The sequence below is a fragment of the Arachis ipaensis genome, chromosome B7 (genome assembly GCF_059453495.1).
Source record: "Arachis ipaensis isolate K30076 ecotype BB chromosome B7, ASM5945349v1, whole genome shotgun sequence".
Classification (NCBI taxonomy): domain Eukaryota; kingdom Viridiplantae; phylum Streptophyta; class Magnoliopsida; order Fabales; family Fabaceae; genus Arachis; species Arachis ipaensis.
Genome location: NC_142442.1, coordinates 73,354,198 through 73,360,429, shown reverse-complemented (window position 1 = coordinate 73,360,429; position 6,232 = coordinate 73,354,198).

Genomic DNA, 6,232 nt, shown 5'->3' with positions numbered 1-6,232 from the left:
ATACGCCCACAGTGCATCTCCTAGCCGGAAGCTCCAATCCTTCCTTTGTGGATTGACCACTTTCTCGAAGATTCTCTTGATCTCCTGGTTGGACACTTCCGCTTGTCCATTGGTTTGCGGATGATAAGCAGTGGCAACCTTATGCAATACCCCATAGCGCTTGAGCAGTGTCTCTACTTTTCTGTTACAAAAGTGGGATCCTTGGTCGCTCACGATTGCTCGTGGCGACCCATAACGGCATACAATGTGATTTCTAATAAAAGAAACAATGGTATTGGCGTCGTCAAGGCGGGTAGGTATTGCTTCTACCCACTTTGACACGTAGTCAACCGCTAACAGAATATATAGATACCCACTTGATTTGGGAAACAGTCCCATAAAATCAATGCTCCATACATCAAATATCTCACAGAACAACATAGGTTGCTGAGGCATCTCATCCCTTTGGGACGTGTTTCCTGACTTCTGACACTGATGGCAAGACACACAGAACCGGTTAGCATCCTTGAATAAGGTTGGCCACCAGAATCCACAATCCAACACCTTTTTAGCTGTCCTTTGTGGGCCAAAGTGGCCACCACATTCGGACGAATGGCAAGCTTCAAGAATAGGTTGAATTTCAGATTCTGGCATACATCTTCGAATTACTTGGTCCACGCTCCTTTTCCACAAGTGAGGGTCATCCCAAATGTAGTATTTGGAATCACTCCTCAACTTGTCCCTTTGGTTTTTAGAAAAGTTGGGAGGGAAGATTTTTGTAACCAAGTAGTTCGCCATTGGGGCAAAACAAGGAAAGCTATCCAACACAGCATGCAAACTATCCAATGGGAATGAGTCATTGATCGGAAATGGGTCAAATTTTAAATTCTCAAGGTGGCTTAAATGATCCGCAACCAAGATTTGAGACCCACTCCGGTCCCTAATCTCAATGTCGAATTCTTGCAAAAGCAAGATCCAACGTATGAGTCTAGGCTTTAACTCATTCTTTGTCAATAAGTACTTTAAAGCTGCATGATCTGTGTATACCACTATCTTGGACCCTAGCAAATAAGATCTGAATTTATCTAAAGCATGAACAATAGCTAGGAGTTCCTTTTCTGTATTGGTATAGTTGAATTGTGCTGCATCCAGTGTTTTAAAAGAGTAAGCAATGACATAAGGGAGTTTACCATCGCGCTGTGCAAGCGCGGTACCTACAGCATGGTTTGACACATCGCACATTATCTCGAATGGAAACGTCCAGTTGGGGCCTCACACAACCGGTGCCGTGGTAAGAACTCTCCTTAGCTCTTCAAATGCTTTCACACATGCACTGTCAAACTCAAAGTCCACATATTTTTGGATTAGGCGCGACAATGGCAAAGAAATTTTGCTGAAATCTTTGATAAAGCGGCTGTAAAATCCTACATGTCCCAAAAACGAGTGAACTTCCCTCACAGATGAGGGGTGAGGTAAAGTGGTGATAACATCGACCTTGGCCAGGTCTACCGAAATGCCTTCATGAGATACTACATGTCCTAACACTATACCTTGCCTTACCATAAAGTGACATTTCTCAAAATTCAAGACAAGGTTAGTATCAACACATCTAGCTAAGACCTTGGCCAAGTTCTCTAAGCAACAATCAAATGAAGTTCCATAAACACTGAAGTCATCCATAAAGACTTCCAGACAATTCTCCGTTAGATCGGAAAAGACACTGGTCATACACCGCTGAAAAATAGCAAGTGCATTACATAGTCCAAATGGCATCCTTTTGTAGGCAAAGGTGCCAAAAGGGCAAGTGAATGTGGTCTTTTCCTGATCTTCAGGAGCAATGTGAATCTAGAAGTAACCAGTGAATCCATCAAGAAAGCAATAATGGGATTTACCCGCCAAACGGTCCAACATCTGATCGATAAAGGGAAAAGGGTAGTGGTCTTTTCTTGTAGCGGCATTCAATCTCCTATAATCGATGCACATGTACCACGCATTTTGTACTCTCTTGGTGACCACTTCTCCATCATCCTTTTTAACCGCAGTGATGCCCGATTTCTTGGGAACAACCTGGACCGGGTTCACCCATTCACTGTCAGAAATTGGGTATATGATACCTGCATCAAGTAGCCTAGTGACCTTCTTCTTTACCACATCAAGGATGGTCAGGTTGAGCCTCCTTTGCGGTTGCCTAACCGGCCTAGCTCCCTCTTGGAGAAATATACGATGCATGCACTTGCGAGGGTCAATCCCCACAATATCAGCTAGGCTCCAACCAATTGCCTTCTTGTACCTTCTTAGAACATCTAGGAACTTTTCTTCTTCTTCCCTCGAAAGCTCACTAGCAATAATGACCGGAAACTTTTGGTTGTCCTCTAAGAAAGCATACTTCAAATGAGATGGAAGAGGCTTCAGTTTACTTTTTGCCTCAAGCTGAGGTTCCTTTTCATCAAGCTCACGGAGTTCATTCTCAACAACTTTCTCTTGTTCATCCTCTTGGTCATCCGTCTCTTCAATAATATGGTAGCATAACTTGTTGTGGTCTTCTTCTCATACTTCCGCTACCACTTCATCAATTACATCATATCGGAGAACGGAATGCTCTTTAGGAGGATGCTTCATGGTTTCTTCCAAATTGAACTTGATAGTCTTGTCTCCAACCTCAAAGGAATATGTGCCGGTGAAAGCATCTAACTTGAATTTAGAGGTCTTAAGAAAGGGTCTACCAAGTAGAATGGAGGATGAGCTTCTATTTTCTGTTGGAGGCATTTCAAGGATGTAAAAGTCAACCGGAAATACCAAGTCCTTGATTGCCACAAGTACATCTTCTGCTATTCCCATCACAGTGATCACACTCTTATCGGCTAAGGCAAACTTCGCCGCCAACTTCTTTAATGGAGCTAAATTCAACCGCATAAAGATAGAAAGTGGCATGATGCTTACACAAGCTCCTAGATCACACATACAGTCATGAAAAGTACGTCCACCAATACAACAAGACACCAAACAAGGTCCAGGGTCACCACATTTTTTTGGAATAGGTTCCATCAAGGAAGAAATTGAACTACCCAAGGATAATGTCTCCAACTCTCCTATCCTATCCTTGTGTGTGCACAAGTCTTTCAGAAATTTTGCATACTTCGGAATTTGTTGGATAGCATCAAGAAGTGGTATGGTTACCTCAACTTTCTTGAACACTTGAAGCATGTTTAAATCAAATTCTGGAGTTTTCTTTGCTTTCTTTACCAAGGAAGGGAATGGGATAGGAATGGACTCATCCACTATAGCTTTCCTCTTGGGTTCCTTAAGGCTTACACCTTCTTCATCTTGCCTTTTGTCTACCTCCTCCTCTTTATGTGGAGCTTCAACAACCACTTCTTCCTCATGAATGTCTTCCATGATCCTAGGAGGTATCTCCTCCAATGTAGTCCCTGACCGTAGAGTGATGGCATTGAGACCACCCTTGGGGTTTGGTTGGGGTTGGGAAGGAAGGCTAGAAGAGCTTGAGGGTTGGTTGGTGTTGTTGGAGGACATGGCCATCTTTGAGATCATATCGGTGATATTGGCCAATTGAGCATTCATGGCCTCGAATTAAGCCTTATAGCCCTCGTCCCATTTATCCACAGTGGCTCTAAGCTCATCAACTTGATTGGTGGAAGATGAAGAGGATTGGTTGGATTGTTGTCTATGGTGTGGTGCTTGGTATTTGGTGTAGTTATTTTGGTTTTGGTTGTGGAGATTTTGGTTGGCTTGGTGGTTGTTGTTGTTGTGATGGTATTGAGATGAAGATTGGTTGTTGTTGTAATGAGAAGAAGAGTTGTTCCACCTTTGGTTTTGATTGCTCTCTTGTGTATTGTCTCTCTACCCTTGATTTTGATTACTACCATGAGAGTAGTTGTTTTGGCCTTGAGAAGGATAGGGCGGACGGTTGTTATAATTCACATTGGCCACAACAAGAGCATGCTCCTCTTGAATTTGATGGCATTGATCGGTGTAATGCGTGGTGTTAGAGCACAAACCACAAATTCGAGGAGGGCCTTCAAGTTGAGCAACTTAAGATGGGGCTTGAATGGCTTGGATGGAATAGTATTCCTTTTGATCTTTTTGTATTTGAGTGAGGATAGTAGTTATGTCCCCAAGCGCCTTGGGTAAGCTTGCTTCGGAAGGGATGGTTCTACCACACCCTTGAGAGGATTACTTCTCACCCTTACATGTTGTGTAGCCTCGGCAACATCATTTATCAATTTCCAAGCTTCTCCCTCCGTCTTGTTCTTTGAAAGGGAACCGCCACTAGAAGCGGTGAGCAATCTTCTATCTTCCGCACAAAGACCTCTAGTGAAGTAACTAATGAGCAAGTGGGTGTTCAATCCATGGTGTGTACAAGATTCCAATAGCATCTTGAACCGAGTCCAATACTCATACAAACTCTCTTGATCCTTTTGCATTATACCGAAATCTCCTTTCGGATGTAGTCGGTCTTCTTCGGTGGGAAGAATTTATCTAGAAACTCTCTTCTCAAGAAATCCCAAATGGTCACAATCTCATCCGGTTGTGAATAAAACCACATCTTTGCTTGCCCTTCAAGAGAGAAAGGGAAGGCAAAAACCATAATAGCCAACTCATTGGCTCCATGCCTTCGCGCTGTAGAACAAGCAACTTGAAAATCTCTTAGATGTCGGATGGGGTCTTGACCCGGCAACCTATGATACTTAGGAAGTAGATTTATCAAGCTACTCTTTAACTCAAAGTTTGGATCAAGATTGGGATACCTTTCTTGCAAAGGTTGAAGTATGATGTCCGGAGCTCCTTGCTCATGCAAAGTGATCCGTCGTGGCTCTGCCATGTATGGCTCACCTGTAGGATGCAAAGATGTATTAGTAGTGCCAACAGAAGAATAAGAAGTAGCGGACTCCAAGTCACTCTTGGTGCCGTCTAGTGATTCGGTATGTTCCTCAAGAGAGGCCGAAGTACTAGCCGTATAATCCAACCGCTGTGTAGCTTGCCGAATGTGTAATAAGGTTCTTTCAATCTCAGGGTCAAACTCAGCTAAGCTAGAATTCGGTTGAGACCGAGTCATCAAACTTGGGAGTCATAGCACACATACAAAAGAAATCTAAACTATAGCTAAGTATTAAAAGAAAGTAAACTATCTACAATATTCACATATTCACATAACCAATATCAAGGCATATGTTGCAACCATTCTCCGGCAACGGCGCCAAAAATTTGATGTGACCCGTGGACTATGTTGGTATAGAATTTCTCAATAAAAGCATGTTGCAAGTATAGCTCTTCCCAACAACAATCCTCGAGTATCAAATTTAGAAGGAATTTGGTTGTCATAAGTTCAACTCCAATAAAAGTAACCGAAGTATTCAAACCTCGGGTCGTCTCACAAGGAATGGGCAAACATGTGCTTCAACATTGGTTAGAAATCCGAGGTTGCAAGTCATGAGCAAGAAATTAAACTAGGAATCTTAACAAGCAAGTAATCTTGGAATGCAAGAAACTAATGCAAACAATTAGAGCAAAATGTAAATAACTCCAAAATCATAAAATAACATCCAAAGTAATTCTATTATAAACTAAACAAGTAACTACAACTAAGATAAAGCAATCAAGATTTTTGGGTTTTCAAATATGAATGATAAAAGCAACTCTTAGGTAGGCATGGGAATTGAGATCACTATCTTTGTCTAATAACCATATCTTGACAATTATGAGGAACCAAACTCATTAAGTCTACTTCTATACTTGAAGTATGTTAAATGGTTTGGTCAACATCAACCCATAAGGTCCAACCTATCTACCAATTAACTTGGTAGTAGGCTAGTGTCAATGGCTATCAAATTGACCACTAAGGGTTCCCAAATCATCAAATCCATTAGACCCAATGACTCAAGCTTATCTAATTTTCTTAGCCTAGGCCAAGAGTAAAGAGAACTACTCCATAATCAAAAGAAACATTTCATCAAACACATGGTAAGCATTAATAAAAGATTTAATTAAATAGCAATTAAATTGGAACTTACAAGTACCCACTAACAATTATCAACATACAATCACTCAAACAACACAATTAATCATGGAAATCATCAATGCAACAATAACAAATCAAGATCTACAAAATTCATGAAATGAGTATAAAATGACAAACAACAAAGAAACATAAAACTAACACAAGATCTAAACAAAACTATACTAGAGAATTCAAATTAAATAATTAAAACTAGTAATTAACAAGATCTAATTTAGA